This window comes from Sphaerodactylus townsendi, linkage group LG13 (genome assembly GCF_021028975.2).
Source record: "Sphaerodactylus townsendi isolate TG3544 linkage group LG13, MPM_Stown_v2.3, whole genome shotgun sequence".
Lineage (NCBI taxonomy): Eukaryota > Metazoa > Chordata > Lepidosauria > Squamata > Sphaerodactylidae > Sphaerodactylus > Sphaerodactylus townsendi.
In genome coordinates, this window is record NC_059437.1 from 49,809,190 (window position 1) to 49,822,614 (window position 13,425).

Here is a 13,425-nt window from a genome sequence, read left to right on the forward strand (position 1 = left end):
CGAGTATCAGAGAGCTGGACTAGATGGACTCTGGTCTGATCCAGCTGGCTTGTTCTTATGTTCTAGGAAGGAAGGAAGGAAGGAAGGAAGGAAGGAAGGAAGGAAGGAAGGAAGGAAGGAAGGAAGGAAGGAAGGAAGGAAGGAAGGAAGGAAGGAAGGAAGGAAGGAAGGAAGGAAGGAAGGAAGGAAGGAAGGAAGGAAGGAAGGAAGGAAGGAAGGAAGGAAGGAAGGAAGGAAGGAAGGAAGGAAGGAAGGAAGGAAGGAAGGAAGGAAGGAAGGAAGGAAGGAAGGAAGGAAGGAAGGAAGGAAGGAAGGAAGGAAGAGCCGCAGAAGGCCATTGCTTTCACATCCTGCATGTGAGCTCCCAGAGGCACCTGGTGGGCCACTGCGAGTAGCAGAGAGCTGGACTAGATGGACTCTGGTCTGATCCAGCTGGCTTGTTCTTATGTTCTTATGTTCTTATGTTCAGGTGAGGCCGGGACTTCTAGAATTGTGTGTTCCTACATTGCAGGGGGTTGGACTGGATGGCCCTTGTGGTCTCTTCCAACTCCATGATTCTATGAATTCCAACTGATCTCTAGCTCACCGTGATAATTTCCTCTGGAGGGAATGGTGGTTTCCAAGGGCTGGCTCTGTGCTATCACGTCTCCACTGGACTCTTTCCTCTCCCTAACCCCACCTTTCCAAGGTACCTTCCCCGAAATCTCCACGAATTTACCGAGTCATACTTGGCAAGTCTGTGAGAAGCAGATCTGAATTCCTGAGTTGCCTCTCAGAATCGAGTCACGCAAGCTGATCTGGGGGTCTTTGTCATTTTCCTCTTGAATCTGAGACAAACTAGGAGAAAAAGGATGGAATCAGTAGGAGCCGGAATTTTTAAAAGGCTCTTCAGGTTGGAGTGGGTTTTCAGTGGCTCTGAGGAAGAGGAGTGGTAGGTTTTTATTGGTACGTGTGTAATGTGTAATTTTGACAGTGCTTCAAAACGGTTGAAAGTCACACTGAGAATGGTTTTATTTTTTCCTTTCTGGCACTGTCGGAGCAGTGCTGTTGTGTCTAAAAGGATTGGCAGGCATTCGACAAGTGGCGTTTTCCCACCTCCATGTCCAGAAAAGTTTTGCCACCTTGTAGTCTCTTGAAGGCCCTTTCTGCACAGGCCAATAAAAGAGGGGGAAAGGTGGGTTATATGAATCCGCCTTCACCCCGACCCCTTTGCATGGCTGACTGTCCCGTGGACAGCCAGCACGTTGACGGGGACGCACACCTTCACATAAACTTGCTCCCCCCCCCACCTCCCCCCCTGCACCTGCCTGCAAAGCACAGCTTCACAGACAGGCAGAACCAACCCCCCAGGTCACGATACAGCCTGTTTCCCCTGGATGGCCCCACAGATAGCAGCCGAGGAAGAGGTTTTCGAGAATCACATTACGTGTGATTCTCGTGTTTTAATGCTGCTGCGAACCACATTAAAACAAAAGCATCATACAAAACGTGATTCTCAAAACATCCTGAGGGGGGGAACGCAGAGCGGATCCACGTTAGGATTGGGATCCATGTGAACTGGCCCCCACCCCCCGGATTTTTACTGGTATTATCCCGGTCTAATTGGCCCATGTGGAAAGTGCCTATGACCAATGGAAGGCAAGGAAGTAGTGAATATTTCCGGAAGCCCATAAATGCTCTCTGTTTGCCTTAATTCACTAGGCTTCTGCCCTTCACTGCCAATTCCCATCTAATTAAGTGCAGGGTTGCCAAGACTTCCAGTCGGGATATGGCATCCCTGCTCCCACAGGAAAATACTGTTTAAAAGCAGATGTTGGCTGCTGCGTTTCTAATAAAAACAGGCGTCACGTAGGGTAGCTCTAGGAATCACTGAAAACTCTATGGTCAAACGGTAGAGTGGTAAAACCATCTTCTGTTGTCTTATCATTTTGGTTTAATGATTTAAAAAGTTTATGTGGAAAGAGTCCATTGGCAATATGTACGTGTGTGTGATGCAACTATAATTTAAAAAGCTGATTTTGCTACATAAGGGGGAAAATTATGCTGCTTGGTAGGGTTGCCAACTCTGTGTTGGGAAATTCCTGGACATTTGGGGGTGGGCCCTGGGGAAGGTGGGGTTTTTAGAAGGGGAAGGACTTTGGTGGGGTACAAGGGTGTAGGGCAGTGATGGCAAACCTTTTCGAGACCGAGTGCCCAAATTGCAACTCAAAACCCACTTATTTATCACAAAGTGCCAACACGGCAATTTAACCTGAATACTGAGGTTTTCATTTAGAAAAAACGGCTTTGAGGCATGCGTTACTCAGGAGTAAGCTTGGTAGTAGTCGATGGCTTTGCTTTGAAGCAACCATGCAACTCTTCCAATGGGTGAATCACGACCCTAGGAGGGTTTACTCAGAAGCAAGCCCCATTGCCAGCAACCAAGCTTACTCCCAGGTCATGCTTTAGTTCTTCGCATGAAAATCAGTGGGGTTTAACAGTGCTTAACAGGGTTACCTACACTGCTTCCCCAAAACTGGGTCTTAGGTTTAATGCTAGTAATCGAGCCCAGTGGCCCAGGCCAGCTGAGATGGGGGGGGGGGACTTTGTTTGTGTGTCCACAGAGAGGGCTCTGAGTGCCACCTCTGGCACCCGTGCCATAGCTTTGCCATCACTGGTGTAGGGTCCACTATCCAAAACTGCCATAGTCTGAAGTCTGTAGTCTGAAGAACAATGGTAATTCCAGGAGTATCTCCACACCTCACCAGGGGGATGGCAACTGCAGCAGTTTATGAAATGCTTCCTTAAAGACAGCATTCATTGTTCAAACAGCTTTAGGAATATATTTGGCAGTCGCATAAAGCGCAAAGAAGGCTGGGACTGTATCTTATTCAAAAAGGAAGGCAGAATAATAGTTCCTGCAGCATCCCAAAACATAGGTCTATGTACAAATTTTGGGACTAGTCCCTTTTGCAGAACGGTAACTTCTGCAACACAACCAGACAGGCGAGTTCCAATTCTACCCCAATAAGATCCAGATACTCCTTTGATATGGGTGTGCATCTTCTATATAATTCTCTCTGTCCCTCTTCCAGTTGCTAGGCAGCTGCCCGATCACGCAGCGAGAGGCTGAAGTTGTGTGTATGTGTGTGTATGTGTGTGTTGGTTGCGGTTCTTTTCGCAAAAGACGAGAAGGAGGGGGAGGGGGGGGAATGCCTCTGAGCGGTTGGCCGGGAACTGTCCAGCTAATCTGCCGCTAATACCCTTCTACGTTTTGCGTCCCAGCGGCTTCCACCGAGGCCTGCACAGAGAGAGGGGGAGACAAAAAAAATGCATGCCAACAACCACATGCCTTCCTTCTGGTTGGCCGGCTGGACCTGCTAGGCCTCGGCTGACCTGGACTTGGAGGTAAAAAGGAGACCCATGCCCTTCTGTGCTTCTCCTCCCCTCCTCCCTTTCCCTTTCCCTTCCCTTCCCTCTCCATCCTCTGCATAGGTCACCCTGCCTGCCTGCCTGCCTGCCTGCCTGCTGCTAACCCGGCTTGCTCTCAGCCTCCATCAGGGCCGCCTGCTCCCACCGCCAGGGCTTTAATGCTCTGTGCAAAGGGGAACTGGTGAAGAAGAGAAGGGGGAGAAAGCCATCTTGGCGTGCCGGAGCGCGAGGGCGAGTGTGTGCGCCGCTCTGTGTGTGCAGAGTGTGCGCGTGCCAAAGACACTGCTGTTTCATAGGCTCCGGCGGCTGCTGCATGGTCTGTGATGCTCTCTCCTCCGCCTGCCTCCCTGCAGACAGCCAGGGAGCCGCTTGGAGCCTGGACCGCAAACGGTGGCTTTGCGCACTGAAGGCTCTGGCTGCTGCTGCTGCTGCTGCTGCTGCTGCTGCCTCCTCCTCTCAGGACCAGCCGGGACTTTACCCCAGACTGCAGTCTCCTTTGCTCCTCTCCCCCTCCTCCCCTTGCTCCAATTTTGCTGGGAGGGGGGAAAAAACACCCCTGCTTTGGCATCCGAGAATCGCCCGGCTCTACGGTAAGAGCGTGCCGCTTCTTTCTCCCTTTCCCTCCACCCTTGTCGTTCTCCTAAAAATAGCTTTCTGTGCTTAACTGGCTTAGAGAGGATAACCCACCCTTGGCCTCTCTGCGCGTCCCCATCTCCTCTCTCCCTGTCTCGGGTGACAGCCGTGGGGCCGCAGGGGATGGTCCCCACGGACGGGCAAACTTTATTATTGCCCTGGCATGTGGCGGAGAGTTTGATGCCCTTCAGAGCCCCCCCAAGAACTGGGTGGGTGGGGGAGAAGGTTGCTTGGACAGAGCGAAAGGCTTACAGGCATCGTTGGGGCTGGCTGTCCTTTCCTCCTTTTCCCTTTCCGTCTCCCCCCTAGCCGGCTTTTATTTAATTATCTTTTAATCATATGCCATTTGCCAGGCAGACTGCCGGCCTCCTCTCTGTCTGAACTGAAATGACAGCTGGCAGTCCTGCACGGTGCCGAGAACGGTCCTCCCTGTGTGGGGCGCGAACTTGTGGCCCTGCCAGCCGGGGCATTGATGCTCCCCGCCGTCCCTTCCTCCCTTTCCAGTCACACACTTCAGCTGTGCGGTCTCTGATGGCCTGCCAGATCAACGGCACGGTGTCACGGCAAAGTCGCCAGGCCTCTGGAGAGGTTGCTAATGGAATGCTCCACGGTCCCTTGCTCTGCACATCCGGTAGCGTCAATGGAGGGCGAGGTGGCTTCTTTGGGGTGGGATGCGGTTTGCAACTCTCCCAGGTTTTAGCTAGCCCTCCCCACTCCTGTCCCCAAGGCTCTACGTGGTCATGGCCTTCTTGGGAAGTTTGCCTCTAGCACGCCTTGTGAACGTGGTCACGCTTGTTCTTCTGTGATAGCTGACTCGAACCTCCAGGATCTGGGGCAGTGGACCTGCGAATTTTGGTCCCCGGAGGAGGGGACTATTGTTGCTGTTTTTAGGGGTTTTCTGACCGCATCTGGTTTAGCCACTGGACACAACACGAGGCGGAACTACGTGGACGTCTGGTCTGACCCAGTAGTTCTCTGGTGACTTGCGTGGGGTTTGTGCCTGCAAGTAAGTTGTTTGTACATGAGTGAGTTCGGTGGGGGATTTCTCGTGGGCGCTGGTGGTTGTAATGTCCTTGTTACCTTATGGATGTGCATTTCCCTTCCCCTCCCGTATTCCTCTTTCCGATTGTTGTTGGTGGAAAGGGCCATCGGATTGCAGTGGATTTATGATGACCCGGTAGGATTTTCAAGGCAAGAGACCAACAGAAGTGGTTTGCTGTATTGTCAAAGGCTTTCTGGCTGTGGGTCTTCCTGTGTGACCGTGGTCTGGTGGTTTTAGCTCCTGATGCTTTGCCCATATCTGTGGCCAGCATCTTTAGAGGCATGTCATGGAAAGATGTGTTTCTCTTCACCCTGTGCCCAGGGAGAGAAAGACATCTCACAGTGACATGCCTCTGTAAATGCCAGCCAGGGATGGGGGCGAAATGTAATGTTAGGAGCTAAAACCACCAGACCACGACCACCTGTCCTGCAAAACCCACACCGGCCAGACGTGGTTTGCTATTGTCAGCCGTTGCATCACATCTCTGGCCTTTCTTGGCAGTCTCCCTTCCAAAAACTAACAACAGCTGACCCTGCTTAGCTTCTATCTGATAATATCTGGCTAGCCGGGGTCATCCAGGTCAGAGACATATTCCTTATCAGGTGCCATAAATGTGCATTCCTCTTGCATAAATTTATTAGGTATTATTAGGTATTAGAACCAGCGTGGTGTCGCGGTTAAGAGCAGGTGGATTCTAATGTGGAGAACCAGGTTTGATTCCCCACTCCTTCACCTGAGTGGCAGAGGCTTATCTGGTGAACCAGGTGTGTTTCCGCAGTCCTATATTCCTGCTGGGTAACCTTGGGCTAGTCACAGTTCTCTCTGAACTCTCTCAGTCCCAACTACCTCACAAGAGGTGTCTGTTGTGGGGAGAGGAAGGGAAAGGAGCTTGTAAGCCACCTTGAGTCTCCTTACGGGAGAAAAAGATGAGGTATAAATCCAATCTCCTCCTCCTCCTCCTCTTGGTGGCAGAGATATGTTAGATGTTTTTTAATGTCCAATGCTTAGCACCAGGGGTCCCCAAACTTTTTAAACAGGGGGCCAGTTCACTGTCCCTCAGACTGTTGGAGGGCCGGACTAAAAAAAACTATGAACAAATTCCTATGCACAAATGATTGTAAAATGTTTGATTTCACCTTTCAGCCTTTCTGTCATGGTCTATTTTTAGAACAGTGACCAAAGTATGTCAAGTACAGGGTGGGCTCCAAATATTGTTGGGGAGGCTGTGGAATACCTTCCCCTGTAAAAAAAAAAAAAAGCAGAACTTTCCCAATGAAGCATTCCATCTAACCCAGGATCAGGTATCTTCCTGGGTTCTTTCCTCCCTAGCAGCCAGCGAGCGATTCGCCAGCCTGGCTGATGCCAATGGGAGTGAGGCGGAACAGAAAGCCTGAGAGCAACACATGGAGTAGCTGAGAGGGAAGGGCAGAGCAGGCGTTGTCACATGTAAGATTTCCAACTCTGGGTCAGAAAATTCGTGGAGATTTGGGGGTGCCATCATGTAACTGCAATCAACAGCCGTTGGGGCCGGTTCCTCCTCTCACTCGAGCCCCCACTGCACATGAATGGAGCTATCGCCGCCATGCCTGGCGGGCCGGATAAATGCCTTCAGGGGGCCACATTTGGCCCCCGGGGCCGTAGTTTGGGGACCCCTGCTTAGCACAGTAGGCACTTCATAAATAAGTTGATAATACCTAGTATGTAATCCTGTGTGTGTTTACTTGGAAGTGGGCATTCTGTGCATCCAAATTCAGCATGCAACCTTAGGGAACAATGAAAATTGCCAACTCTGGCCTGGGAGATTCCTGGAGATTTGGAGCGTATCCTGGGAAATGCTCAACTTGGGGAGCTGGGGGAGGTCAGGGCATAAGCTCCAGTCTCTGAAGCTGCCACCTCTGTTGCCTGGAGACCAGCTGTAATGTCAAGAGATCTCCAGCAATCCCCTGGAGGATGGCACCCCTAGGAGCAACATTTTCAAACTGCATGGAACACATAGGAATAAACATCTGCCTTATACCCAGTCAGCCCATTGAGCCTACCAGCCCAGTGTCAGCTCTTCTGGCTGACAGTGACCCTTTCCCCACTTACCTTAAGCCCCGTGCTACTCTCCTCAAGTAGCGCAGGGTCCCGCGGCACTCCGCACTACAGGTGCAGCGACAATGCAGCCGCCCCGACGCTGCCACTCTCGCGCCCCCTCAGCGCGCAGCATCCCTGGCACTCCTCAAAACAGCGCCTTTTGATGCCCCCGCGCAGAGCGCCGAGTGATGAGAATGCCCGGGTTGCCGCATGCATCCAGAGATGTCCGGCGTGCTTGCTGAGGTAAGCGGCCGCAGCAAAGGGCAGCAAAGGTAAATGGGGAAACGCCCAGTGTCTCTCCAGGGCTGAGAATGGACTTTCCCAGCTTCCTGCTACCTGAGCTCTCTTAAGAAAGATGGCCAGACGTGCACATGGGACCTTTTGCAGGCAACCTGTACTCTGTGCCACTGCCTCTCCCAACCCCACTGAACCTGCCATTTAAATTTCAGCAGTGGGGAGGGTAACAGACAGAGGGAGGTCGGAGGAGGAGGCAACGGGCTGTGCACAGAAATGGGGGATTTCGTGCATCGTTGGATCAATCATGTGCATCGTTCCCGAGCGAAGTTGAGATTTGTTCAGAATTGGAAGCATGACCTGGGCCCTCCTCTCATTGCCTGATGTGTATTCACTGGGAGACTCTCCTTACTGGCAGCTGTCCGTGAAAGATCCCCCAAACCAGCCCCATCGTGGACAAATGACCTCGCTCTTTCAGGAGGCTCTCATCCGAAGCATCGAGGTCTTTTCCTTTCCCTCCACATTCTTCCCCACTGGAAATTTTCCCGACTACTTTTACACTGGTGTGATTCAGCAGGTTCGCACCACTTCGGCAGCATCATTCGTTAAAATGGTGCTTGCAAATAACCAGTTGTTAAAGGATTCGAATCCCACCCCCGTAACCTGTTGTTAAATGATTTGAATCCCACTGCAGACTTTGAAGTGGCTCCACTAAATTAGCGACTACCTTAAAAATAAATTTAGAAAACAGGAAGACGAAGTTCTTTAATTGAGCACCCATTGACACACACCGGTTTTATCCCTATTAAAGGTTTTGGATTTGGAATTGGAATTGAGCACCCATAGCAAATTCTGGACCTGCAAAAAGCACCTGTAGCTTGAGACGTTGTTTATAACAAATAGCAGTCTGAGAGACACTGTGGACTAGATTCTTTGCAACATCCCTCAAGTAAACATATACAGTAGCCTATTGGGGTCCACAGCCACGCAACAATTCCCCTGCCCTCCTCTCAAAAGCCATACCAAACAGTTTCTCTAAACATTCAATTTTCAGTTGTTGTTTTTATTATTATTATTATTTATTACAGTCAAAGACCAGAACAAAAACGTATACAGTAATTAAAATGTTCACATTTTAAAAGTTGCATGGATATTAAAATAGCAAATATAGTTAATTGAATTAATACAGAGGGACAAAAGACCTATAAAACCTGGGGACCCTATCTAAGGCTCATGATCTAACAGCAGAAGGGAAATACACGATCCCTTGGATCTACCAGGGCGTTCAGTTGTTTTTAAGTTTGTCACTTTTTTACGGAAAGAAAAGAGGCCGGCCTTCTGTCCCTCTGGTTGCTCAGTAAAGTGGGAAGCTGATCCACTCTTCCTATGTTCTGGCAGTTGGTAAAAAGAAAAAAAAAGTCAGAATAATTGCCACACGCTTGGCACGTTTGCTTTAATTAAGACGGAAAAGGGTTTTGATACAATGGCTTGATAGGATGAATAACAGCAATTTTATACGAATTGTGTTTATTTTTAGTTTGTTGTCGGGTCGTGCTGAGTGGCAGCGGCCTCCGCAGCGCATTCTTAAATTTCCCCAGTGCACACAACACCTTGTCACTGACTTGTCATCGCTGCTATGCTTGGCCGTCTTGTGCTCCAACTGTCCCAGTTACTGGGGGATAGTTCTGATTTCCTCCCATCTTTCTAAATCTTCGCTTCTGCACTATTCTCATGTTTTGCTCTTGGAAAAGAAAATGGGTTGGATCCGATGGATGGAATCTACTAAAGGTGATGGTGTTTTGCAGCCCAGGGGACTTCCTGCCCCAGCCAAAAGTTTCCTTATGCTAGGGCAGTGGTTCTCAACCTTCCTAATGCCGCGACCCTTTAATACAGTTCCCCATGTTGTGGTGACCCCCAACCCTAGCATTTATCCATTTTACAGATGGAGAACACTGATGCAGAGAGTCTCAGGCGACCCCTGTGAAAGGGCCGTTTGACCCCCAAAGGGGTCCCGACCCCCAGGTTGAGAACCACTGTGCTAGGAGAAAAGACCAACTTGAGCGGAATGGATCTGCAAGGTCCAATCCTGTGTTGTAACTGTGGGCTCCTCTTGTTAAGACCCAGCCCCTTCCTCAAAGTCTCTGGAAGTTTAGACTGGAGCCCAAGGTGCATTTTGAGTTCCACGGGCTTGCACGTAAATGTATGTGCGTTGTGTGTTGCGCATACAAGCCGTCATGCTTTGCAGTGGCAAAGTATCCAGGGAAAATGTAGCCTGGTGAAAATCTGAGTTTTCTGCCCCCTCCCCCCATGTATGGGGAGCCCCAGTGGTGGGATTCAGCCTATTTGCTCCAGTTCACTAGAACCGGTAGCTAATTTTTTGTCTAGTTTGGAGAACTGGTTATAATCCCGCCACTGAGTCCTTTCGGAACCGGCTGTTAAATTAGTTGAATCCCACCACTGGACGGCCCCCCTCCACGACCAAACAACCTTTTTTTGCACCAGGTCTTCAGGGAAGGAGAAGAGGTGAAGGCCCCCCATGTGACTAAATGGCCGCAGCCTGGGGACATTTGACCCCATATGTCCCCCTGGGCGGTACACCCCTGCGCTGTGGTCAATATATATTTTAAATGGTGTGACAAGGCAATTATCTCTGCCGCCGCCCCCCCCCCCCCAATATGTTAGAAGAACCAACCTGTAAATGTGCTTTTCCCATGGTGGCTCCTATCTTGTGGTATGGCCTCTCCACAGAGGTCAGGAAGGCTCCTAATATCCTGGCTTCCCACAAAGTATGCAAAATTGAGGGCTTCTCTGCCCAGGTAATAGCGGTATATCGTACAAAATGGTTCACAAAGTTAATTGGATAAACGATTAGGAACTGTGGCCTATACTGCTGTGTATAGTTGCTGTTAAGTAGGATCCTACTTATAATTTTTGCAACACTCTTGTTAAAACTTATGCTATGCTTCTATTCCTTCTGGTTGGTTCCAGACTTCTGCAATCCTGTTGTGTTGTTTACTGAATGTCCCTACCTATCTACCTACCTACCTACCTACCTACCTACCTGCCTGCCTGCCTGCCTGCCTGCCTGCCTGCCTGCCTGCCTGTCTGTCTGTCTGTCAATTTATTTCCATCAGAGTCCCTGGGAGGGGAACACTCATAAAAACACCATAAAAATACCATTATATAAGACCATCCTAAAAACTCCTCTGCCAACTGTCCCCAACCCCACCCAACCCCCTCCCTGCTAAAAATACATATGCACTCAGCCCCCAGAGAGCCCATCCCAATAAATGTCAGCATCTGGGCTGGAGCCGAGGCTAAACCCGGAGAGAACTGGTACTGGTACCAAAAATAAAAGAGAGTATAAAGGGGGAAGGGGGAAGGCACCACCCAGAAGGGGTCACTTTCATGCCCAGGCACAAAGGGTGCTCTCAGCCTGCTGCCTAAACTCCTGCAGAGTCAATTCACTATGTGTAATCGGCCTTGAGTCCTTGTGAGAAAGGTGGATTACAATAACTGAAGCACATAAATAAAATGCTGCTTTTGTGGAATCAACAAAGTTAGTGTGTTGCAAAATAAATGGTACACAGCAGGTGGAGGGCAGCCATTAGCACTGTGGAATTTTGTAACATTGGCTCGAGCAGTCATCTCTGGCATAAGAGTTGGGGGCATTGCAAGCCCTCATCTATGGGAGAATAGAAGGAACTTATCTGTATGTGTTCTGATCCAAGACTGCAGAAGTGAGCTGCCTTTATCAAAACCAACAGCTGACAGTACCAGTTTCAGGGATGCCCGAGGCCTTAAACCCAGCAACGGAGCCGCAGAGAAGAAGAAGAGTTTGGATTTATATCCCCCCTTTCTCTCCTGCAGGAGACTCAAAGGGGCTCACAATCTCCTTGCCCTTCCCCCCTCACAACAAACAGCTCCGAGAAGCTGTGACTAACCCAAGGTCACCCAGCTGGCGTGTGTGGGAGTGTACAGGCTAATCTGAATTCCCCAGATAAGCCTCCACAGCTCAGGCGGCTGAGCTGGGAATCAAACCCGGTTCCTCCAGATTAGATACACGAGCTCTTAACCTTCCTACGCCACTGCTGCTCCTGAGAGAGCCCCAAGGGCTGGTTCTAGGGGTCCTTCCCTAGCCAGCACCCTTCTTATTTACAATTCGAAACAAGGCAGGAATAAAAACCCCAGTGTTTGCTCACACTCTCGCTGAATTGATGCGAGGGTATTGCCGCTGCCCCCGGAAGAGCTTCTCGGAGCAGCGTTAGAACAGCTGTTTAAAAAATTAATAATCAAGAGACAAACCTATTCATCTTAATGTTTTACTAACTGCATCAAACGGCCGCAGAAGGGAAGCGTTAAGGCTGTGATCGATAGGAGAGCAGGCTACGTGAGAACTCCCCAGCTGCAAGCGGAGGAGATCCACCTTAAGAAGAAGGCATGGAATTCAGAGAGTCGGGAAAGCCTGAGAGTGGAATAGATTGGAATTGAAGCCGGTTAATAAATGAGCCTGGAAGGAAATTGTGTGTTAAGAGAATTGTTCCAGCGGCAGCTCTTGAGTTTCGCTCAGAGTTTTTCGGCTTGGGTTTTGGCCCCATGCTGCTTTGGTTTATCCCCTGATTTCTGCAAACATTTTGTACCTTTCATTTTTGCTTTACAAAAAAAATTCTGAGTGTTTTCTGATTCATCTGAAGTTGCATTTATCCTGATCTTGTTTGGGAAGCAGATTTTGAGCCGACTTTTTCCTTGTGTGTAATGGTTTTCTTTGTCCCACCTACCCCCACCCATTTTCAGCCCTCTTTTCCATGACTGGACTGTTATTCTCTTATCTGCACCATCCTGAAGATGAGTAGTTTCATGGTTCTTTTAAAGGCCATAAAATATCAATATATGGATGGAGCAATGTAATGGTAGTATAAGCAGCTTCTCTGAATGCCCTGCTTTCATTTTTTTAAAAGTGAGGCCCGTTCCGCACACGCAAAATAATGCATTTTCAAACCACTTTCACAACTGTTTGCAAGTGGATTTTGCCATTCCGCACAGCTTCAAAGAGCACTGAAAGCAGTTTGAAAGTGCATTATTCTGCATGTGCGGAATGAGCCTAAGTGTCTATTCTAAAAGGTAGTCTCCCCCTTGCAGAGTTATGCCTTTTCCCTTATATCTCCATGAGGGAGGAAGCTGGAGACTTACCTTTTTTTTAAAAAAAAGCTGGGAATTTAGAGAAATTGAAATTAAAACACTATTGATATATCGATATTTTATGGCCATTTGAAAAAAAATAAGCGGGGGCTTTGGCACCATCAACAACTGCGATAAGGACAGAGCACTCCATTGAAAATCTTCATTGTTTAAGCCACTTGCAGAAGAAAATAAACTGATGTCACAACTGTGAAAATGACTAGGGAGGGCAAACATGTGGAAGAACTGTGGCCAAACCGATTTCAGTGTTTGTGGTTTTGCTGTCAAGAAAATTCAGAATAGATTGCGTGTGCAGAAAATGGCTTACTCTTTCACCTATATTTCTGAGATCCCCACTAGGCACAATTATAAGAGATCTGTGAACTATGAATAATTGTGTTGTGGGGGAGACTGGGACCTCTGTGGCCAATTATGCACAAGGTGTCTGCTGCGAGATGGGGCGAATCCCTGTTGTGGTAAGGTTTCCTCAACATATTTCCTCAAGCCCCGCTTTCACTTTCCATTATCTCTGCAGCAAAAAAGATCACTTCTAGCATGATTGTAATTTGCTTTGTTGCCAGAGCGGGACAGATTCACCAGTGAGCGCAGCTTTGCCCTGGATATTTTCACTCTGCCCGCGGCCAGCCTTCCCACTCCCTCGCGCTGCCATCCACGCCTTTCCCCTCACTCCCTCTTCCATGTTGCCGCTCCTTCAAAGAGAAAAGAAGCTCATTCACATGGGCTTTGGCAAAACACACTGACCACTAATTCTGTTACTGATATATCAAAATATCAATATAATAATAACAGAGAGTGCTTGGAAATAGCAAGCTTCTTTGTCCCCCAGCGGC

The 13,425-nt window shown here is 49.1% G+C and overlaps 1 protein-coding gene across 17 annotated transcripts in view; it reads left to right on the forward strand.

Moving 5' to 3' along the window:
* The first annotated feature begins 3,232 nt into the window (after positions 1-3,232).
* RIMBP2 (RIMS binding protein 2) overlaps positions 3,233-13,425 on the forward strand; it is a 223,087-nt gene continuing 212,894 nt past the window's right edge. For 16 of the 17 annotated variants that reach the window (XM_048514168.1, XM_048514171.1, XM_048514172.1 and 13 more), the window contains exon 1: positions 3,775-4,001. The gene's annotated coding sequence lies outside the window, so the exon portion shown is untranslated. Of the gene's footprint in view, positions 3,388-3,774; positions 4,002-13,425 lie in introns of those variants that run through there. The other variant, XM_048514169.1, reaches the window with a different exon arrangement.